Source organism: Glandiceps talaboti, chromosome 15 (genome assembly GCF_964340395.1).
Source record: "Glandiceps talaboti chromosome 15, keGlaTala1.1, whole genome shotgun sequence".
NCBI lineage: Eukaryota > Metazoa > Hemichordata > Enteropneusta > Spengelidae > Glandiceps > Glandiceps talaboti.
The window spans coordinates 10,581,502-10,607,842 of NC_135563.1; the positions used below are offsets into that span (position 1 = coordinate 10,581,502).

Below are 26,341 nucleotides of genomic sequence, written 5' to 3' on the forward strand. Positions count from 1 at the left end.
TGAAATTTGTTGCTGCATATTTGAAAGGTACTCACAGTATTCTACTTCCTTTAATGTATATTCTTAACCATCACTTGCAATTGACTGAACTCAAACCTGGTACTAGGATATAACTTATAAACAATCCGCTGACGAAATTTATGGCAGGTGTAAACGATACCGAGGAAATCTCTATGGTGCAATCAATGTTCTAACAATTCCATAGACATTTGTAATGCCATAGAAGGCATGCAACGACATATTACACTAGCACAGTTTAATCAAGGTTTTATGTTTAAGTGAAAACCTTATAACCTCAGCTTGTGCCACTTTGATACGAAATACTGACCCATTTTCACCATTTAAGCGTGTAGACTTTTCCATGGAAATCATGAGTCTAATGTAAGGAGTATCAACTTGGGAAGACTCCATTGATATCAACGTTATAAGACGTCGAATTAGATTTACATACCTGTACAATGGTTCGTCATGAGTAAGCCGGAAGGGTAACATATTGTAATAGCAAAAATAAGTTTCATTTCCTGTGATGTTAGTGGCAACCATTAAACCACAATTTTACTTGTCAGGTGGCTGATGCATAAATCTGACGGAGTGTTGCAATAGTATTACATGACATTGTACAAGAGACGTTCGATTTAGTTAGCAACACGGCGATGTCTTGCATGAAAGATAAGGAAACAATAACCACATGAAATTACAAATCGATATTCTTTCTACAACCAAGGCTATTTTAATACGGTCCGTAATTTTACGTGGCCCCAAACTTCGTTTATGGGTTCCATTAGTGACTTTACCTGCAGCATAATTTTAAACACGCCACGTGTATCGGCTATTTATCAGCATGAATTATCGAAATTGTGACATTCATCTATGAATGTTCAGTTTTCAGATCTGTGAATAATTTTGAGCTTCACGACAACCCTTGTATCGTGATTGCCATTAACTATCAAGTTCACGTACATTTATCGGAAATATATGAACTGACATCCTAAAATACTTTGCAACTGATATTTCCAAGGAAACGTATACGTAACAGATGCTGCTCTACGTCTTCTCAGTACATATGTGCTTTTAATGAAATATTTGGTTTCAGGTGTCACGCTAGTGGGGATCTTTTAGTCTTCAATGTAACATAGGTTATACGTACAAAGAACTGTGAATATTCTCCAAGAGGGTTACAGAATACTTCAAAAGAAGACTTAGTTCAGACAAGAAACATTCTCCAACGGATTCCTAAAACTAGTTTCCCATTCGTCCAATTTAAACTGGGAATTGATTTCAATGATCTTACATAGCATCTATTAACAAAGATTATCTATGTATTCAATTCGTGTATGGAACATTGATGATAGTTCAAAAAGTTGTGTATAATTTGAAGAATTTATAGCACAATTCATAAACTAATCTGAAAGTGTGAAATAATTCTATGCCAAGCCCCGTATTCCATATAATTGGTCACATCCACACCTATTGTTTGCCTTGGCTGTAGACGTCTAGATATAGATGACTTGCTATTAATATAATAGAAAGGTTTAATGTTCTGGGCGCGAACAGGAAGGTATTACTGTAATCTAAGATACACTGTGACATCGAGTTCGTACTGACACTCTTCAACCATTGATAATCATCACGGGCTTTAGATATAGGAAGTTTGAAGGGATATCTCAACGTTAACAGCAGTTGTCTTGATATGTATCAATGTATGGTATGGAGTAGACAGTGATATATAGCATTACATAGTAATGATAAACTATTGTAATGTAGCGCATACATTTTTCATTAAAAATCTAAAATTATACTTTTTTTGAAAATTTGTTTGTCTATCGATCTACGAACCACTCAGTCCGCAGTTAAATTGGTTTTACCATTCTCGTTCTTTCTGTTTATCCCTATTCACAGATATTGCACAGAATTCTTAATGAGACATTTAACGTACCTATGTATCATTTTCTGTGGGGGTGATATTATACAGTAGCTTCAGATACATACATACATACATACATACATACATACATACATACATACATACATACATACATACATACATACATACATACATACATACATACATACGCTGGAGAGAACAGTGCTCGATGCAAATATTAGTAGCAAAGCATTATAAACTTAATTCAAAAGAATAAGGATGTAATAAGTCTTTACTCAGAGTTTCACGCTTCGAGCGATCATCAGATTATTGCGTGATGATGATATATATATATAGAGAGAGAAAGAGAGAGAGAGAGAGAGAGAGAGAGAGAGAGAGAGAGAGAGAGAGAGAGAGAGAGAGAGAGAGAGAGAGAGAGAGAGAGAGAGAGAGAGAGAGAGAGAGTTTTGTTTTCAAAACTATTACGCTCTGCCATCTATTTATTTCCAGGATAATAAAAGGTAGATAATCTAATATGTGTACGAAACAATGAAAGATGTGAAACTCTGGAAAGACTGCTCAACAGCACTGCATGTTGAGTTCAAAGATTTGCTGATAATGCGATATTTCATGTTAGATTCTTTGGTTTTACAGTGAATATTAGAACTGACTATAAAAAGGTTACAGGCTGGCAGTAACGGCCCAATAAAAAGTCATGGTCAAAGGATTACATGAACCAATGTATTTGTTACTCCTAATATATAAATTTTATTTCACATCTGTGAATGCAATAAAAAGAAACATTCAATTCTAGAAAAAAAAAACACGCATTTCCTTTGAGAGTAAATTTGCCGAGCAAACGGAAAAAGCCATTTAAAAATGCCATTTCTTCAACATCGACATGTAATATTAATTTAAGGATGTAGAGTTTTACAAAACACACTACATCTGTAACGAATACACCAACTCGGGTTTTATTTACGGTAGGAAATTGCCATTAAGCTGTCGCCTCACGTTGATTGGTTCAATCTAGTGATAAGAGTGACGTTTAGTGTCATAGCATGAGAATCACACTTTCCTCACAACATTTCTAGAATCAGTGCAAGTGCATGCATGCATATGGTATAAAGTCATCCATCCCTGATCATATCTTATTCGAATTCTTTGATTTTCAGGAATACGCTTGCCTGAACAGAGGACCGGCAATTCGGGTTTCGAAGTACTAGAGACATTTACGGACATAGGTTAGTACACTAAATCTTATATGTAAAATAATGTTACCCTGGTCAGATATTTTGCATAAATTAACGACTCCCATGTTAATTAGCTTCCCTAATTATAAATGTTGAAGCGATAACACAATAACACATGTAAGGTATGAAGATAAATGCATGAAATCCCATTTGTGAAGCTGTTTTATTTATTAATAAAATCAAATTGCTTTATGAAGTGAACACAAGACAGTGCCACCCATTTATGAGTCTGGGTGGGTAAAAGATTTAATCTAGAATGAAAGCTAAAAACTATCAAAACTCTTCCACTTGACCACTACGAGAATTAAGATCTGTCGCTACACAGTTAAGATTTATAAATACATTTCCAGACTGGTTTTTCGATATTTGTTATTTTCATGTTATTCTGTTGTTTCCAATTCACCTCTGGTATAATTGCAGTAAAGTTACAACAGGTTGTTTGTATGTGTTCAAGAGACATCTGCTGGAACTTGTGCGTATTGTCCACCATCTTTGTCTCACAATATAAAAAGTCACTAATATGTTTTAATACATGCCAGAGCAACATCAGTAGTCACTCTTTCATATAATATGCTACTGTAATACCATGTAATGTTTATATATAAAATCTTGTCTAAGGCCTAATAAAAAATATTATGTGGTTCCGATTACGCTGAATTTTAGAATAGGTGGGGTAGGTAGTCTTTTATTTTATTGTATTTTTTTTCTCTGTGAGTGTCTAGTTCAGGTTTTCCATTTTTTCCAAATGGTCTCTGTGTTGTTTATTTCTTCCTTATCAGATGTAAAGCCATTACAGATTTGAAGAACAGTTTTATATTGTTTGTCTTTTTAAATTGATGTCCGTTTCCGCATCTGCTATTTCTCATAAGACTTCACAATTTTTGCGATTTTATTATTTTTTCTCGAATATGTAAAAAAAAAGTTTAGGGTCGGCAGTGAAAAGCTAGGTGGGGTTGGGTAACTGGAACCAAACAATTATTTCTTTAGGCCTAATGCAACTTTTTGTTGGAGCAATTGACCAAATTCAAATAGCTCAAGGAAGTGCACATTACAAGCGTTTATTTGAACCATACCTTCGTCACCTCTACAAACCAGAGTTCGGGTGTTCTTCTCTCTTTCGCATATCATAAATTTCTTTTGTTTTAAAAAAACAAAACGAGTTATTAGGATTTTATATGCAATTCATCTACCATCTGTATATCAATTCATTCGTTCGCCACATCATTTTATCATAAGGACAATGTATCATCCTATCGCTGTGCAAACTGAAACCGATGTATAGGAAGAAAACTTAATTTGATTTAGAGGAAAATGGGACAGAGGGTCTTTAGGCTTGCGACTTGTGTCGCATTGTAGTTGCAGAAGGTTTGAACGCAACTTGTCACGGATTCGAGAGCCTCCTAAGGAAACTATAAACCATTGATAAGTAACTGATATAATTCAATCTAAATACTTAGAATCTCATGAGATAAGTCATGATATAGTTACAATATTACTCATCAGCAGTAAATCCACAGTTTTAGTAAATACAATTGTGTATGAATTTGACGTTTGCCCATGACGTTTAAATAATTTAAAATACAAATTGTAAAATACAAAAGCATCATCATTGGCTGAAATGGCCATTGAATGAATAAATTACCTTATTTCAGAATATGTAACCCAGGAATGTATATACCAGATAAACAGGAAACAATGAAAGTTCAAATAAAACGCCGTGACAAATTGCGGCCAACAATATTTCAACTATTGTAGTTGAAGGGTTGGGCCCAATTTGTCACATATTAAATAAGTACCATTGTATGTTTAACATAGTCTCCGAAACATCTCGTATCAAAAGAAGTATTTGGCAATTTTACTGTTTGCTTAGAAGCATTCAATGTGAAAACAAACTTAATCAGTCTTTTACTTATCATAGATTGTGTCGCAAGGAGTGTCATAACCTTTTACAAATAAAATAGAGATTGGGTACCGGTTGCTTTTAGTATCTATACTTCAAAATCCTAAACTTAAAAAGAAGAATCACAAGGAAAAGGAATCGTAAATGCGGGGATTTGCACTGTTTTTATTCTTATATCGTTTTACTGTTTTATATATTCAATAAAAGTCATGCTATAAATGTTAACTGTAATTCATTCCATGGTTATTTTCAAAGCTGTTAGCAGCTAAGGCCCCAAGAGTACACAAGAGGGGTTAATCGCTCTGCCATGCTCTGCCACACTTCAAATCTTTCTGTAAATATTCGCTGTTTTCAGACTTACTATTAGCTTAATAGCGAATATTTACAGAAATGTTTGAAGTGTGACAGAGCAAGTAACATCCCATGCTTACTGATGTGCAATACAAACAAAAATAGAATGAAAACAGTGTAAATCTACGCAAATATGTCCTAACGCCTTGTGGAAGAATGTATGAAAGAATGTATGAAAGTTACTCGAATCACTCAAAACTTTGACATGTGACAGTTTGTTCCCTCTCATCAGTACACACGCAATATTATATAATGAAGATAAGAAATAGGGTTGTTTAGTGTTTGTTACTGAATTCAGTACCTCTACAATGTTGACATTAATGGGTAACCCAATCTATTTCTCCATGGAGTAATCATTTTACACTTCACTATTTCAAAGGAATCTATACATTCCGAAATGGATTGAAAGAAAAAATTACTTGCGGATTCTTTGATTCAAAACATACATCAAATCAAGACGATTGTGAAAATCGTACTTTCCCCATTTGCTTAAGTCCGTTTTGCTATTTCTCATTAAGGTAAAGTAATATTCATAATGTGTTCAACAACGCAGTATTGGATGCCTTAGATGTTAAAATACCCCAATTTCTACTTACACACATGGCTTGTCACGGTTCAACCTTTAATATAAAAAGAGTTTGGGAGTGGTCTTTTAAAGCATTAAAATACTGAAAATGCCATGTAACTGGTGAATATAGAGACAGGCTGTTGTATGTAATTTGCTAAATGGTATGATCGAATTTTATACAATATTTCCAACTTCCAACAGAACTGTAATTAAGACGACGTGCGTTTACTCATTGTGTCAACAGTCTATAAATCTCTCTTTGTGAGCACGACACTCAGGGGATCTTACATTATTTTTGTAACCAAATTAAATATTACAGTTCAAAAATGAGTTCTCGAAATCATGCAATAGCACACCAACTCAACTCATGTATATATGTGTGTATGTATGTATGTATGTATGTATGTATGTATGTATGTATGTATGTATGTATGTATGTATGTATGTGTGTGTATTTATGTATGTATGTATGTATGCATGTATGCATGTATGTATGTATGTATGTATGTATGTATGTATGTATGTATGTATGTATGTTCTATTCTATTCTATCCTATTATATTGTATTATATTATATTATATTATATTATATTATATTATATTATATTATATTATATTATATTATATTATATTATATTATATTATATGTATTGTACGTATGTATGTGACATTTGTGAAAACAGTCATGTCTTTCTCATTCATACCTAGTTAATCTGAAATATCTAATGTTGTGCATTTCCCATATCGACGTAATGAAGCTGATTTTGAAGATGAAAAAAAGCTCTTTACCTTAATGGTCAGGAGTGATCACCCAGGGCCAGAAGTTTGTCACATTAAACCATTATAATAAATGCATTTAGTTGCTTGATCTCTTGGTACCTTCTAGTTGGAGTACCACGTTTGAGAGTTTTATTAATGTTCTACGACTGCGAACCCAAAGATTTCAGTATATAGGGCAATTATACACCAGGGTATTAAACATGCTATTCCAATTAGGGACCCAGAGCAGCCAATTACAATCGTTCAATTCTGTTACTTACTTTGGCGCCGTCATATCTGATGCCGCTTTCTCCTTTTTCGTTGATTACTCTCTGAAGTATTTGTGGTGTGAGGGAATAGTTATTCTAACGCTCGTTTTGGATCGTTCTATACGTGACATTCTTGTGATTGAAGTATATTATTGTAGCTTTAGAAACAAGTCGATTGTATATTACAACGGTAAGTACTGTAATTTGATGATTTCAAGTTTTATTCAATCATTTATTCATTCATCTATTCATTCATTCGTTCGTTCGTTCGTTCATTTCAGTTGGTCGGTCGTCATTCTATAACAAACTAGAACTATGTGTGATTTTCGACTTCTTTGAGTTGATCTACAATAGAGCAATGGGAATTCTTCTTTTTACAAATCCTTAAATACACTTTGCACTTTCTCAGCTAACGCTAACGTGTCAGAAAACGCAAGAGTACAATCTCACTAGACATTGCACTTGACTTTTCAAAATGTCTGTACTTTTTTTAAATTGATGAACCCATTTGAGAGTTAATGTGTTCAAGTAGCTGGTAAACGAATACTTAACACTTGGTTGATCAACTACTTGCCTGCAGCCAATAATGTATCGATTTCGATGTGAAACTCTTGAACATAGAAACAATTATGACTTTTGTGTGCGTGCACAGAATGTAGTGAAATCAGTTTTATCTGTTGCTACGTTTATCATTGTAAGATAAGTGATGCTCGTGATATTAATTTCTTTTTTGTACCTGACGGACTTATAAATTACGCGTGTCAAAATTAACGTTCCATCAATGAATAATCTCCGTTGCAGTCAATTTTTTAGACCACCTGTAGCTCGTACAAATATTGTAAAATTCTCTTTTTTATCTAAAACTGCGTCATTTTTTAACTCTCTAAGCGATTTCGAGGATATTAATATGTTTGGTGATTTTAATATTTTTCAGAAACACTTTGAATAACTACCTATTTTAATTCATTTTACCAGTACTTTTCCAGTTCTTGTGTAAGTGTAATTATCGCTGTCTTTTATGTGTATTGTAAATAGTTTCATTTTTGTTTTATTTTGATTTTTATTATTGCTACTTATTTTCAATGAAGCTACAATTTGTGCAACCTGTTGGTTCATGAGTAAATAAACAGATAAAAAAGAAATAAAAAGAATTAATAAATGAATAAATAAATAAATAAATAAATAAATAAATAGATAGATAGATAGATAGATAGATAGATAGATAGATAGATAGATAGATAGATAGATAGATAGATAGATAGATAGATAGATAGATAGATAGATAGATAGATAGATAGATAGATAGATAGACCCGTGTTGTACCAAGATAAATAACCTAAGTTTACAAAACAACTATACATTGGGAGGGCGTTGCATAGATGATGTATGTAGCGTATTATTATTTATTTCTTGTAAAAACAGGTTTACTCTCAGGCAAAATAAGAAACATTGTGTTTCCGATAACTCGACCTACCTTAGTTTAAGCCGGCGACCCTAGATATTTTTTAAGCATTTAAAACAAAAAGATAAAAAGTCTTTGTCTTGTTGACCTTCCTGCACATGTGTATTCTTTTCCCAGTGGCTTTGTACATATTTCATCAAAGTATCACAGAAGGGGTATTAATTCTAACTGACATTTCGTTTGTTTCTTTGGGTCAAAACAATATGTACGGCGTATGGATATTTATGGAAAGCAACAGCTGCAGTTTATATATACTTTCAAAGCATTGCTACTCAGTGCCAGGCGCATGTGGGATTTAAGACTCATTTTCATTCTGTCTGACAGAGACGTAGAATACTTCAAGCCATTTTCATCTCCCATAAGAAGCCTTTAGTATAGGGTAACTCTACAGTGGATTGTTTTAACGTTTACTGTATTCGTTAATTTATAAAGTGCATGTTAGCTATCTATGATGATAATCTCAATTCTTTTCCAATTACTTTAATGGATTTCAAAGTAATTCGTCAAGGTCAATTAGGTCCGTGACATCCTAAATCAAATTATCGCAGTTCTACATTACCATACCGTCTAGCCATGCCTATTTGAGGAGGTCACTTTTTATCCCTATTTATATGTTATTATACGTCTTAAGTGGTACGTGGTGTCATCAAATCGACACTGGTATACCCGATACCGACAGACCGTCATTTCAATGAATTATGATGTATGAGTTTTGAATAATATACTAAGTTTATTTTTCAAAATTGTCATTTAAAGGTGACCCCAACATTTGATTCATTAATGAAATAATTAATTAAAAGTAGAAAGCTATGTTTCCAGATAAATATATATATATACACATTAATTTCTACATTTGACTGTGTGCAGAAACGTTTGTCGTTAGGTCATTGCAATGGTGATGCGAAGGTGACGACCACTTGCCTTATACCCAGAACGTATATGACCCAAACATACCTTACAGCACATTAACAACATTAAGAACAAACAACGCAGCTTTACAAACAACGTAGAACGTTGAAGGGTCGGTAAAACTCAATAAGCTTGACAAACAACGCAGAGCGTTGAAGCGTTGACTTCTTTCCATTGAGGCCCTCATACATAAAGTCGACAATCACGCAAAAGTCCACTTAAAATTCTAAAATACATTAGTATATAAAATACACACATTGCGAAATTATACCTTTAGATCAATAAAATATCAACTGGGCAGAAGAAATGTCTCTGTAATTGTCTTTGAACTTGAAGTGTTTAAAAGTTTTAGCCTGCTTTACATGTCCATGTAAAGAATTTCAGATATTTCCGCCCTTGTGATATAGACACTGCTAGCTTTACTAAAGCGTGTAGTATAATCATGGATTTTGGAAACAGGTGTGAAGCATTGTACCAAATAGGGGGAACTATACCATGATAAAATTATGTCTTTCTATCAAGGAGTGACATTCTAAAGTTTGTGTGACTTTAACGGAAGGGGTCTGTGGGTGGCAATTTAGGACAACCTGTAGTTTAGAAATTAGCTTATTTGTACAGTTAGACCAGATGATATACCATACACTTTGTTTGTTTTACATTCAGTGTCAATTTATTAGCGTGTAACCAATCATGGATTGACCTCATATCTTCTAGTATCTTGTTTTCAATTTCTTGGACATCTTTTAATGCATAGAATATAGCGGTATCATCTGCATATAATACAACCTTTGAATAATTTATCTATTATTACCATCAAATATTTCAATTATTAATGAAATTAATATTCTTTCTTGTGCTGAAACGGTAGACATACATGCAAAGAAGATCGATGGTAGGCCTAGGGTTCGTGAAATTAAGACTGATAAGAACTGCTACATCAGCTTGGCCGAAAGCAAGAAAAGAAATTGCATATTCATAATTTATGGATTGGCGTATACTAATTTCAGAAATCCTTTCAAAATACGTTCATGACAGAAAAAGAATCATTTTTAACAGTACAATGAACAATGTAAGAAATGAATATTATTTATTAAGAAAGACGCTTTTTAATTTAATTTACCTCGCTAATTTATTGACTAGACTATATATATATATATATATATATATATATATATATATATATATATATATATATATATATATATATATATATATCATTATATGCCTTAACAAAAGCTATATACATATATTAACGTACGTACATACATACATACATACATACATACATACATACATACATACATACATGCATACATGCATACATGCATACAAGCATACATACATACATACATACATACATACATACATACATACATGCATGCATGCATGCATGCATGCATGCATGCATGCATACATACATATACACACACACACACACACACACACACACACACACACACATACATACATACATACATACATACATACATACATACATACATACATGCATGCATGCATGCATGCATGCATGCATGCATGCATGCATGGAAGCCAATTATTAAAACTTTAATAAATGATTATGGCCAAAGTTAGATTTACCAAATACAATTGTTTTCTTTAGGAAGGCGATTTGTGATTTTCAAAATTGTAATTACACATTAAACAGGGCTCAAGATTCTTTTCGTCCTCTAGTTAAAATGATATAGTGTTTACGGTTCAATACTTTTATCAAACGTCTACGTAAATAATAAGAATTCAATAAATACATATAATTGTGTACTGAATCATCCTGTATTGAAAATATGAATGGCCTTGATAGTGCCACCAAGTGGTAAAAATAAGAAATGATTAAAGTGTAGTATGTATGAATGAATGATGTTACAATGTTTAATATATAATATTCCAATTTGTTGCAACGTCATTGAGACTATTCCCTCCAACACCACCTCCCTTGAAAATGTAATCATTAGGATAATTCCCCTTTCCACTACAAACTACCCCCTGAAGACGACTTGCCATCCCATCCAATAAAATTCTCTGGAGCTGGAACCGGTCGGTATTTTGTTTGTGCCCAATCATAGTACAACACAGTGAGTGTATGTAATGACTAGTACATTTGGTGTGCAGGTGATATTTTGTAAGGGGTGCCAACCTATGATATCTTATGAGATCCTGGTGGCAATTAACCTAGCATTGCATATAGCCATATAAAAATAAAGGGTGATTAGATTCTTCCGATGAAAGAAGTCAATTTAGATGCTTATATTCCATTGGTCGAGGTATATAAGACGAGATCTATTTTCCGAAGAGGTAAATTAGTCAGGACAGTTTGCTAAATACTACCTACCTTATGTTCAAGATGACTTCAGACTTGATTTTCATCAATTGAACAATTTTATAAAAGCCGATAAATGTACATGGTTGATTATACTTTGATTTATTGCATTCTTCCTAGTTTCCTCGACAACTTACATATAAATATAACTAGTTTTCCTTTATTTCCTTTTCCATATTTCAAATGTTATTACAAGTTCTATTTGTAGCGCGAAGGGAATAGGTGCTGGGGCCATTGTGTGAGAGACAACATAATTGTACAGAGGCTGTTTTGTTATTGTTTGTTTGTTAGGTTGGTTGGTTGGTTGGTTGGTTGGATGTTGTTGTTGTTGTTGTTGGTGGTGGTGTTGTTGTTGTTGTTGTTGTTGTTGTTGTTGTTGTTGTTGTTGTTTGGGTGTATCTGAATGAAGTGTCAAAGAACTGTTCCGAAAGTTGAAAATTGCGCTCAAGAATTAAAAATTAAGATTTGATACCTCAGCAATGATAATTGTTAACGTGACCCTTAAGAGGTAGATTTTAAAGCTGGAAAAGATACACTGATAAAGATACACTGTATTCATTGTGTACTATAGTAAGGATTTACCAAGTAAAAAATCAATTCTTAGTAAGTTTGATGATTTATTTTCTGTTATCATTGAGTGGGGGAGTTAGATTTTACAAGGGAAAGTAAAGTGGGCTTGTTTTTGTACGAAATCGCTTTTCACTAACTTATCCCCCACACTCAAAGTTTACATTTAATATTTAATTTTCTGTAATATCTGAATAATTTATTTTCCTACATAAATGTCATTGGTTACGTAAATCATTGTTGACAATTCCAAGGAATCAATTTCTAAGTTCGATTGCATCTGGTTACAATTACATAAGCACGTTTCAAAGTGGTTAGAGGACAAATTTAACAAGTATAACACAAACAAAAATCAATATTATCGACCTGTTTGAATGTCAGTGACTTAAAACAATAGAAATGTTGCTCTCTTCACCTTTCTGTGCATATCAGGACTCAATAAAGGCGAGGCTTTTTACAGTACGTGAAATCCTTTTGATTACTTGCTCTTTGGTAATTTTTATAAACCTCTTATTAAAATACTCGTATTAGTCTCTTCCTACCAGACTTGAGATAAGTAATGATGTAGCAGCGTTGTAATCGAGACCTCTAATACGTCCAGATTCTAAACCCTTATGACAGCTATCACTGTTCCTCTATCATATACTGATTTGTGTAATGCTTCCGTCACGTTTATTTCGGAGCAACCGCATGGCAGGATGCAATAGAATATGAAGTCTTAACAGTGTACAATGTATATGAGTAGGGAATTTGACTTCTTCCGGACATCGATGTGGAATGTCATGTAATTCTATTCTCATTATTCGGAGTATTTGTACTTTCCAGGTTTAAACGAAAATCGACAATGAAATCAGCCATGACAGTTCTTTATCATTGATGATTATATGTTTAGTATTGCTGACTATGTTAATATTAGTACCGTGTTAACGACTGTGACAGTCGCTTATGTATCTATATGTTGTACATTCTCTCCGCTATTACGATCAATTTGTAACTTCATATTATGGATATCTGTTTACTGGGGTTCACTCTACAGAGGGCCAAAACGTTGCGAAGTATTATATAATTTAAGCTGATACGAAGAATACAGCTAAAATGACCTGTAATACTTTTCATATTCAATTTGGTTGAATAACTATTTTGTGCTAAGGATTTCTTTTACCTGTCTAACGCATGTAAAATTGTCCACTCTCACATTTGACATAACCACATGAACGGGATTCATATCTTTTCGAATTCTCTTGTTCGAATTTGCTCCTGTTGTGAACTTAGCAATATATAGCAAATGCACAGAGTGAACATGAACCTGTCCTTGCCAAGTGCCTTCATTGAAACTTGAAACAACCGTGAATTACGTTTGGATAAAACTTTTTTTTATTTTTAGATAAAAACATTGTCTATATTTCTAATAAAGCAAACTGCACAACACACAAGACGACCCGAAAAAAAAGATTACATAATTAAAAAAGACAAATACACTTCTCATAAAAAAAAGCCCCGATCACAAAAGTATGCATGAAATAAGCTGTATGTATGAATTTTCCCAAACTTGAATATTGTGTTTATCTTTTTTGTAATCATATGAATATAATTTTAAAGAGTGAATATTCCAAAAATTGGGGTCTGACTTTCAATTCTGCAGGTGCTGTAAATAAAGTGTTTACAGAGAAGAATTAGATACTAAGGTAGCTTATTAATAGGTTCTCCATGCTCTCATCAGTAAACTTGTGACCTAGAATAACATCCGTGACAGGCGAGCTTTTAATTTCTGCAATAGCAATCCACCATTCTGCGACAAATATTCTATCAGTTAGTGACTCGGACGCGTTCAGCTATGCTTTACTGAGCTACAAGGGACAGACAGAGAAGCAAATTGCTACAAGGAAACAGATCAAACCAAGCTAATCCTAGGAATTACACATGATGCGTGAAAAAATCCATGAAACTTTTATTTTATTTCAAACCCTTGTTTGTAAACATCCCAAAACATATGCACACCGAAGATGCACAGGGTACGGCCACTGGGCTTTTGTTAGTGCTTTATATCTCTTTTTGTTATACGCTTAACATGATATAAACGATCTGATTGGCTAACAAACTATGGGATATGATATATTTTGCAAGGTATCTTCTCATTCTGGCCATGTAATATGAGTTAATGTACCAACCTCTATAAAAATGTCATAACCTACTCTTTGGAAGAGAGCAGTTTCAACGATTGTACCCTATGTTTAATTTGAACAATGGCTGTGTCGTCCACACTGATTTTAGTCTAATTACTTCGGATGTGTAGGAACCACACGCAAAATTACGCTGGCAAAATCGTCGTAGATCGTGTACAATCAGTTGACATTCGACGGCCCTGAACGTGAATAGGTAGGCACAACACGTGCAGGAAAGGAACACACGAGATTTGGGATGCAGATATATATAAATAGTAAGTTTATTTGCATGTTATTTGAATGGTAAATCACACTTCTGCAATGGATAAAACACAATTTGAGGTATATTAACGGGAAGTATGTCTATTTAACTCAGTGGATAGTACAGAATTTAAACGTTTGAAAAGAAATTGATAATGTCAAGCTTGTAAATGAAGTAAGCCTACCTTGTAATGGAATCGCCCAAATGACGCAACACTACCTACCTATGATGTTGCAGGCGCGCAAAGATAATATTGATTGGCAAGTTTCAGTATAAACAACTATGATAGTTTTATTTATCATCGTCAATAACATAAAACTATCATAAGATAAACCGATCAGGTCACTGACCTGATTTAGCATTATATAGATCTCGTATTATATTATTCGTTCGTAATGCAGTTACCTATACTCCGTATATAATCTCCGCCATTACGCATCAAAGGATTTTTTTTAAATCCGTTTACTTGATGATAACAATATGTATTCGAGATCCCCAATTCCACTAATACACAAACAGCTTTGTTCATAAAAAATAACCCTCTATGTAAATAATTTAATAGCTCTCCCGTCTTACGTAAAACCTGATGGGTCGTTATGACATCATTCTGTCAGGGACTTTTCAATAGTTTACACTATGTCTTTAAGACAGAATCCCTTGAGCTCTAGCTGATTTTCAGCAACTCGCAATTTGCTTCTGTTGTTTGATAGACTACGCAAACAACGTCTAGGGACTCGTAGTGACAAAACCCCCTTAGGTCACTTGTACTTTCCTTGGCTGAACGAAGAAATATATTGGGGAATAACATCAAACAGTGCTTCGTGACTTCAATCCAAGAAGACGAATCATGAAATCGTAAAGATTATTCACGTGAGACTAAAGGGTATAATTACTGTACCAAACTCCGGCCCTCGGCAACAGCTTTGTCTAATGCTGATGAATAATTAGTTTTTATAGCTTTATACAGATTACACATTTTAATTCCAAATGTCATAATAAAACATTTATAAGAGATATTAATACGACTCTTGGCAAAATTTCAGTTCCTATTGTAATTCTTATCTTTGTTATATATCATAGTAATAACCTCTACCCATGATAAATACATACATATAGTCATCCCTTTTGGGCGCATGCACTTTAAATCTCTCATGCAGGATTATAGCATTTGGATAGAATATGTATTTTCTCGCCATATTTGGTTGTCTCAACAGTAGAAATGACTGGAATATCCAGAGATAAACAATATCTCACAACCACACAAAGTGTCATTGCTTTCATGTAAATATGATGTTGAACGATTTGATCATAACTTAAGGTAGATCATTCACTTCTCTTATATACATTGTTCTGTGAAATGTCATCGCATAAGTTTCATTTTTACCTTCCATAAGGGAGGTTATGTTATGCTTTTGTCTGTCTGTCTGTGTATGTGTGTATATGTCCGCTTGTCGGTTTGTGGACACGATATCTAAAATCACTGCATCAATTCCGATGAAAATTGCAACACCTATTCCGTATAGTAATGCCAAGAATTGATAGATTTTGAGTTATTTCTATGATTAACGATTTTCAGTAATTACACTATGAGATTTAATTTTCATATCATTCAGTATATACCTCGACGATAAGAAAGCTCACTTGACCGATACACCTTGATCATGTAGGGATTTTCGTTTTATTTGCGTAGATGTATTATTGTTGTTAGTAATTACGTAATATCTTAATGCATGCTTCAAATTAAATATAACTTTCTGTATACATTGCAGATGACCAAATGTATGTATACCAACAACGCATGCTTCAGACTTCTTAGATATATTTCAAGTAATCAATTCTTTCACAGCATGTGGTATGCCTTTCTCATTTTCTTTTCTTACACTAATCCTTTGTAAATCTACAAAGTATGTTCCGGTATACGGTAAGGGACAGGTACATTTCTCTTGAATCGGTGGATAGATGAAGCCGTTTTTTCTATTTTTGACTTTGGACGTGGGGAGTCATCCTGTTTTGAATGGGTTTAATTGATTTTGATATATGACCATAGCATAAAATGTAGAGATTCCCCCGCCTCCTTCTTACGTATATCCTTATAAGTACTTTACTCTGAGTGACGTCTACAACCACTAACCTATTGCTCAAAAACCACGTGTACACATACAGACATACTCTTTTATAGTACATGTCAAGTTTTAGTACAATCAGGATAATCACTGTTACATCTGTAGGGGTTCCGTCCTCTTTCTAAAATTGGGCATGATGAAAAAGGGTAATCCTGTTTTGGGGTTTCATAAGGAAGGAGGGAGTGTTCAGAGCATTTCTTGTATGGTTGGACTGAAGCAACTCAGCAATCTCAAATACAATTTCTTTTATCAAAGATTCTTACATAATAATGATTGTTTAATTCAGTTGTTCTTGAATATCAAAAGTACTAAATTTTCTTGATAAATGTCATGCCTTAGGAAGTATAAACTACAATTCTTCATTAACACCACAGTGACTGTAATTACAAACCTTGCGTGGGTAGCAAAGATAATTGATAGCCAAGTGTTTCAAATTCTTCGATATGGTGCCATAACCTTAGTAATAATTTTTCCGCCATTGTTATCACACTAATGCATATCAATATGTGAAAGGGCGATTTGAGGGAAACGCTTAGAAAACAGGCGTGTGTGTATATATATGAATATATACATTTGTAACATGACAAGATATATAATGGAATATCATTAATCATGTTAGCAATATTAATTTAGTTAAACACAACATCTTTAAAAGCCCTGCCATTGCCATTCCTTCGTTACTAGTAAGTTATGAAATGATTGAATATGTATTAAACAGCTTAAAATAAAGATCATCGTTTATTATATCCCTGCATCAGAAACTTAAAATAATACACATGCGATGCAGACTGATTTCAGTATTCATCTCTATATTTCTGTAATATATATATATATATATATATATATATATATATATATATATATATATATATATATATATATATATATATATATATATATATATATATACAGGTTTTGAAAATTTGAACCAAATTATATGCTATAGACCCTACAGAACTGTTTCGTGAGGTGCGTAGTCCTCACTCATCAGGGGTAGATGTATATATATATATATGTATGTGTGTGTGTGTATGTATGTATGTATTGTATGTATGTATGTATGTATGTATGTATGTATGTATTATGTATGTATGTATGTATGTATGTGTGTTTACCAACCATTCAGTAATTTTTGTCGAGTTTTATACGTTTTAAATCAGCTTTTATTATTTTCCCCTTTGCCCACCGTTACAGCAACCTCATTTTAGCTTCCAATTGCAATAGTCTTAAAAATAAGATATTTTCTAATCATTACCTGGCCAGTATTCTGAAAATCAGTATCGAGTGTCGATGATCGCATATGTTTGTAATCAGGTCTGGGTTGATGACAATAATGTAAATGGTGCAGACTTGATTAGACACCCTAATATTCGTTGATTTTATGTAGACTTGACAATCAAGAATTAGTACCTGTTCAATATTTCCCAACAACAAAATTGACCTTCTTTTTGCTGATCAGATGTTGGTAATGAAACTACATGCTATACAACCAGAACTCTACAGGTCGATTTTGTTTTTCAGTTATAACAGTCATATAGTATTATCAAGGTAATAATTGTCGATGACGAATTATCATGAAATCGTCAATATCTGAAATTGATTTTGAATTACATTAAGTGATTTTCATGTTACGAGATAGTGATACCGTTATCTGTAATACAAATCAATTTTTGTATTGCTTTTATTGTGTTTTCGATATTATCAAATATTTCTCTAAAAGTTCCATTATCAATGACAATATAGCATATGTAATCAAGGTTTTATAAATAGTTTTATCGTTCGAGTTTTTATTTTTTGCTCTACCTGTAGTCAGTTATTAGACTTTACCCTGGAAATGGCCATTGTACTATAAAATGATGTCTTTTTAAAGGTGCCGGATCTTTGTTACCTTTTCTGAATCACATTTCTAGCATTCCCTCATTGTTTGATTATTCCCCGAGACTATTTGAAACATAATACCCCATGCTCTTAAACCCCTATTTCAAAACTCAAAACAGGGATTTTTTACTTCATAATCTAATATATTTAAACGGAATAATACAGCTTTTGATATTTCGGTGTGTGTATGATTTTAATCAAAAAAAAGAGAGAATCGCCATAACTTTTACAACCTCATGCAGTCTTGTTAGTCTTTTTTTCAAAAAACTATTCAGATGTAGAAAATTCAATCTTTTTCGAAGATATATGACAAGAGCGTCATGAAAAACACCCGATATAAAATTGTCTAAGTTCTTCGTCTTTTTGAAGCGTATCCAATGCGTAGAACGCCCACTGCGGATTGTTAATCAATTAATTTCTTGTTCTATACTCGATGCATTAACTAATCAATGAATGACAAAGAAAGTAATTTATCGGTTCAGTTTTGATTACACCTAGTCCACGTCAATCCAGGTGAATTTTTCTGCATCCACATCCTCAAATACAAACAACAGGAAAAAGATAAGGTGTTGAAAAGTTAATCAATGTTAGATTCTACAAATATCCGTTTCCGAGGAATATATTCAAGTTGACGTAAGGGTTTTTAAAAAAAAAAAATTTTAATAAGAATTGGATGTTTCCCAAGTGTGCATACAAACATTGCCACTAAAGGAAATACTCAAAATTTTCAATCTGTTTATATTATACGTGGGAACCACACCTTACAGAGTTCACACATAAACGACCTTAAGCTTTTGCTTTTTACCATGTCAATTTTTATATTGAACTCAGGTGCAGCTTAATACAAATTGTATACTAGTAACGTCTGTTCCGGTCCTATAAATGTTGGCATATAACCGGCAATTAGGATAAGTAACGGAGACTGGTGTGTCAAATAAGAGACATTGGTTTGGAATTGTTTTGTGTAACAATAATATCAGCTCAGTTTCAAAGCATCAATTATGAAATGTTGTAAGATTCAGTGTCCAACTGATCAACGACTTCTATAACCTTACACTTGAAACTATTAACGGTTTTGCATAAACAATATCATAATGAATACACCTAAATTATCTATATAACACTATTAAAGGAAAACAAGTTAACATACATAATTCAATAAATATGTTTGTGTGTGCATTTTTTCTGTCTGCGATGTGATTTATTAAGCGCTGTTACTTTCTTTCTTCTTTTCCAGAAATAAAATTTTAGTGATATAAGAACACAATGTCGGCCCAAATATGTCCCCATAAGGTGAGACGCACATATGAAAGAATAAGAGAATATCCATGCCTGTTCTAACTTCGACCTGCTTAGTGGATAAACGCTATTGATCTTTATTTAATACAATGACACGATTGCTGTGAATTTCCTCTTACGGTATTTTGCCAATGTCAAGCCTTATTAGCCTGCTGGACACGTGCAAATGCAAGCACTTGTCGAGACAAGAACTCGGGGGAATTAGGTTAAGAGAGTTACCAGAAATAGTTAAAGTCAATATTAGGTGAGAGTTAGGTTTACATTAATGGCTTGATATCAAAATAGCTCAAGTTGAGTTTATATACTTTTTTTTAAGATTAAGCTGTTTTTGTATGATCTTAATGTCGATGTATGCCTTCTACAGTTCTATGACATCTTCTGGCATTGTTTGAACAGATGATTGCATAGTAAGATTTCCTCACATTTTATACGTATTAGAAATTACGTCATTGGCTCATATATAAATCATGGCCTAATACCAGGTTTGAGTTCAGTGAAATGTAAGTGATGGGTATTAAAGTATGTTCCAGTAATAAGAACACTGTCAAATACATTTTATGTAAATAAAACTTACGACCCAAACCGTATAAACGCAGCTTGTTCGCCTTTAAAATTCTTACGTGCTCATTTCAAATATTTGGATAGCAAAAACATGATAGCAAAAGAGTTAACGGGAATTTTCTATGTGTATATGTTCTGTGTTGGGGAGATGACTAGTAGATGAAATGCACGGATCAATAATTCGGGTGAATTCTATCAACAGGCTTAACACTGCGTCGTAAAGTAGCTAGTTTAATTTAATTTTTGAGTTGTGAAGTCCCTGTTAGGTGCTGCTGTGTGCAGGCAAGTACTTTCAGGCGTTAAATTTCAAAATAAAAGTGTAGGTTATATACGAACAATCATCAGTTGAAACCATTGCTCTATCGTTTTGCTCAAGGAATTAAATTTCGGTTCACGGTTTTCCTTTTTTCCTATTAATAGATATCCGACACCCGCACAACATTATATGAGATATAAAATTTGTATAGTAATTATTCATTGGTAGATACACCTAAATGTGATTAATGCCACAACATGATAAATACACTTGTCAACACTATTCTATTCTACTCCATTATAGTAGGTATAAAAGCGTGCTATTAAAGCCAGGTTTAACAGATATCATTTTCAAGCCACGTCCTGTTATTTGATGCCCTAATACATCAACTCTCAAACATGTATTTTTCCTCAATGATATTTGTTACTTCATTCAGAATTGATAACCATCTGTTACCCTGGATAAACATTATCCATTTCTGCATGTATGATTCTCTCACATGAAGCAAACGTGCGTAACGTTGTATACAGTGGTTGCCTTGGAGGTTTTAAAACCTGGAACATTGCACCCATAATCTACACGTCGACCGTGTGTCACATGATTTCGGTTGCCGAGTTACATTTCAAAAAGTTGTCATTCAAAGGAAACTCAGTTTCTACCTAACAGTAAATGAATGTAGAGCAAATATTTAACTATCAACCAATAATCTAGTAATCAATCCATACCAACTTACCCTCTGTGATCCACATTTCTGGAATTGTCTATTGATATGACCATTCCATCATTCCATAAGTGGAAATTGACAGCCGATTAACGGAGTGATTGGTTTATATGTAAAAAATTTGGTTAACCTTTCTCAAGAACGTAGGATGTAAGTCTAAATATTTATCCTCTTAATTTTAAACAGCGATCAGGAAACTCTAATCCTATCGCCAATACTAAATAAGAGACAGACAGACAGACAGACAGACAGACAGACAGACAGACAGACAGACAGACAGACAGACAGACAGACAGACAGACAGACAGACAGACAGATTGCACAATTCAAAGAAGACTTTTTTGTTTTCAGTTTTTAAAGATCTTAGTAAAATTCTTCTTTAGAACTAACTTTTCACATCCCTAATCTGATTGATGAAAGCTAACGAAAGAAGGAGGGCATACTGTTGATTAACAGAAGTTGCCATTCATTATTAAAATTCATCTTTCTATGTACAAGTTTAAGATTTCTTGTCTGATTATTCCGTTCTTTAGCATCTAAAATGGTGTAGAAGTATGTTGCAATCTGTCACTAGAATGATCATATTTTAAGTTTCAAATATAAATTGAGCGTCTAAATGTTTAATGTATGTTTGTATATAGATGGTACCAAGTGACATTATGCTAACAATATGGTCTGAAAGGTCACATTCACAGAGAAAGGTTTACCGCTCGCTTTATCTTTACTCAGCTCTAGGGAAGAGATATAGCGGAATAAGCACATGTCATTTAGATTTGAGTCAACATCTGGTACATTCAGTCACTTAGTATTGTTTATTAACCTTCCATCTCACGAGGCAGGCTGTCTGTACTCGCCTTTTAATTTAGTTGTCATGGATTGCTTTGGCCTTCTCGAGTTTCCCTTACCCTTATGTACAAAATCATACAGTATGGGTAATTCGTGATGTTGAAACGTTGAGAACCTAGGAAATTAAACTCAAACGTTTGAATAGCTTCACACAAGGGTATTGGGCATGTCGTTGTCCAGTGTAATATTAATCGCTTTTTACTTTTGTTAAATATTGATATCTTTGTTGTTGATATCGTCCATATTTCATTCATTGGTCTTTCACTCATTGTTAGTTTATCACGCACGACCTCACAATACGCAGTTTAAAATGTGACGTAATAACACGTCATTGTGACAAGTTGATTGAATAACTGAAAGGCATATTTTCACGTCATAGAAATCGGTTATTGTCAGTTTGATCACAAACTGCGAAGGCGAGAAATTTATTCATGCTTTGAAAAGTCGATTTAAAGTCAATTGATTCCTAATTAAGTACGTATATTGACGTATAGTGAATTAAAAGAAAGCCTTGGACATCCCAATGGCCAATCTTTTACAACCTCTGATTCAAATGTAACATACGTGTCTTAAGTTGTAAGCCGAAATGTTAAAATTCGCTGTAAAATGTCGAGGTATGTGCTGAAAACCTGCTTCATTTTATACACCTTAAATGTGTATGTATTACAATATTTATTTTTGTTTTTATTGTTTGACTTTATCATTCCTTTTTTATCAAAATTTACTACAATCGTAGAATAAGACAAAGACGCAGGGAACGGATTTACACATGTCTTGCCTACTATGTCCGTCGTAAGAAACGTACTATAACATTGATAATTTTATTGAAAACGGTTCACATGAATATTTCTTAATTTCATCCTTTAGTTAATACATTCGTTACTCGTCGAAGAATTCGTACTATTTATATCCCCCAACCGTTTATGAACAAGTGAAATGAAATTAAACGCCCTCGATGTTCAAATCCGTTCATGAAAATAAAATGTGTGTCTCCCGATGTTTCGCATTGACTTAGACAGTATAAAGTTGATGGTTTTTTTTGAAAATCTTTGAATTCGTTTAACTTATGACATAGAAATATTGAGTCACATTTGTTTCTTCATTTTATCTATTATCTACTTTATGTTATTGTATTATTCCTGTTTCATTCTTTATTTTGTACTGTTACAAGTAATAAAGGAATCATCACCCGCGCAAATTCCAAATTATTTCACCTTCAGGATTGTACTTTATCATTGTGTACAATAGTTTCCAATGTCACGTCAGCTAAAAGTCATCACGCATAAAAAAATATTTACATTTTAATCACGCAATCCGTTTCTAACATTCTGATTGGCTCTTTTCTTCGTTTCTGTTCCGCCATACTACGTCATCACCGGAAGTGACTCAATACTGACGCCAAGCTTTGTTAGAACTGTGGCTGAAATAGAAACACCAAAAGAAAATTGATAATGCCTGACATATATTATTATCTTGGTAACAAATTCAATACTCAGTAAGCACATTATCGTGTCATTGCCTTGATATCGTCCCTAAAGTAAACGCAGGAAACGAAAGGAAACAGTGATTTTATGTATATGAGAAATGACGTCATTGAGATTCTTTTGAATCTGAAATCGGTAATTATCTGTTACTGACCTTTTAAATGATCGATTATCCCTATACCTCCACATTCAATAATGTCGTACAGGTGTCGATGCTCTCTTGTCCAATCATACCGTAGCTAATCAAATGTTTACTTCTTACTGTTCATGCCTTTCAAAATCAACAGCATGTCACAAGAGGGCGTAAAATAGTATAATAGCATTTTATTGACATCAAACAGAAGTGAATTTATTTTTTAAGATTACGTCATGGGGATTGAATGATGTGTCTTATTGTCGCATGGCTTTGCAATTTTACAGCTTAACTGTTTAATTTCAAATGCTGTCACTGAAAACACTTGAGAAGTTGCTGTGAGAAGAACTCCGTTCCCATACCAACTAGAATATTCAGTGCCACAACATTGCCTATTGCATTATATTTTTAATGTCAATTTATTAACAATAATCATAGAATCATTTACCATCAAAAGGTCGATTCATACGACCTTTGTCCGTTGAGAGGCGACCAGGTTTTGCGTGTCCAAAGTTGAATATGTTCGTGTCTGCAAAGATAATATAAGGATTTGCGTAATATATTGATCCGATGATTTATTGAAAGGTCGATTTGTAGAGACGAACGTATGTTATAATTCATAATTTGAAAGTATCATTCTTATTACAATTTGAGTTTGACGTCAAACTAGACCTCCATAAAAGAAGTACTTATATATCACAACCCGAAGAACCAAACCAAGGAAGTTTCAGGATGTATAAAGTATAAGTCATGACAGATTGAGTCTGATCGTAACTTGCCACATAAACTCATCCCGTTGGGGTTTTCTTAGTTACATCTTTTCCTCTACCAATTTTCAAACTGTAATGTCAATAGCGTATAATCGTAAGTACATGATTTCGAAATGCCAGTAATGATTTCCGTGTCGAATATCAAGCCACTCGGTAGCATATTGTAATTCTCTATACCAATAGAGCTGTACTAGTCGAGAGAAGAAATACTTTTTTAAGTCCAAGCCGATCAGGAAAAGTAACGGATACACGGCAGGATTTCTTTCGATGTCTTGGTAACGGCTTGTAGCACACATCGTAAGCTAGAGGAACAAAAGTTTGATTATTCATGACCGCTCAAATAATTAGCCAATCACTGTCCGTTATTTTTTTTTGCTATTACGTCAGTTTCTCATCATCTGAACAACGACCATAAGTACCACTAGAGTGCGCAGGCGTAAATCTCGCGGGATCAGGAGCACTGCGAGGGCAAACGATGCGAAATAAACTGATTAAAGAGGAAAGATGACAAGGTAGATTCAGTGACGTGGGCGTACATTTTGGGAAGGTACTAGGTAAAAACTCCTCGTGCTATAGTATAAATACGTTTGCCAACTCCTCCATTGAGAAACATAGTTCAAGTTATAGTGTGCAGTGTATAGAGGTTTCTTAATACCAACCTGCTTCTTTGAATGAATCTATATTTGGTATAAAGCTATCGTATAACGTCGGGAACGCCATCTCGTAAAACAGGTAAGGTACACGTCTTTTCCTTACTGAAGTTCAACTTTTGTGACTTAAATGTTACTGTGGCGGTCTACATGGGACGAAGAATACATATTGAAAAACCTCAGGGAGAACCGTTAGTGCTTATAAGTGACAGCTGTTTCTCAGAAAAGTTGTACTGTATTTTCTTTTTCTTTTGTATTACTAATTTACCGGTAAATTCTCAGAGAAATTTAACGTATACAAAACTAACTGTAAACGATGTCTTAAAATAGTGTCGATATATCCTGCATATCCTTGAAAGAAGGTTACACGTTTTACTTCCAAAATGTTTATTCACTTATTCATTTACTAAACGTGGGTATATGATATAACGTCAGCCATCTAGCAGTAGCAGTTTAAGTACATATATTCGAATTCAATACACAATATCGTTTTAGTCGCGCCACTTTACTTCTCCGTTGCCGTCACGAGGACACGTTCTAGTACTACGTATCCCAAATGTAGGTGTATTTCCAGTGTTATTTCTATGAATATGATGTACAAGGCAATCTCAACGCTGAATTGTCGGCATTGCTCCTATTTTGTTCATGTATATTAAAAGACATGGCGAATATTTCAATCAAAAGTGAAACCAACTAACCGTCCGAATGAGCCAAATGTTCTTCAATAATACTTTAACTGTGCTTGCGAATTCTTCAAAAACGCTTGAATATTTTTCAAAGAAGTGATAGCTGTCGTCAACTTGTATTCTTAATGTAAGAGCTTGGTCATCATTGCAGTATAGTACAGCCTATCCCTATGCTTATTGTATACATGCAAAGTTCAGTAATGTTCTATATTTTAGCACTTAGATATATGATAACATTATGAAGAAGAATATATAGTAGCACTTTAGCGCCAC

The 26,341-nt window shown here is 33.6% G+C and overlaps 1 protein-coding gene across 3 annotated transcripts in view; it reads left to right on the plus strand.

Annotated features, from left to right (window-relative positions):
• LOC144446769 (uncharacterized) overlaps positions 1-26,341 on the plus strand; it is a 63,637-nt gene that overhangs the window by 10,929 nt on the left and 26,367 nt on the right. The window contains exon 2 of one of the 3 annotated variants that reach the window (XM_078136600.1): positions 3,040-3,108. The gene's annotated coding sequence lies outside the window, so the exon portion shown is untranslated. Of the gene's footprint in view, positions 1-3,039; positions 3,109-7,047; positions 7,155-25,351; positions 25,465-26,341 lie in introns of those variants that run through there. The other 2 variants (XM_078136603.1, XM_078136601.1) reach the window with 2 other exon arrangements.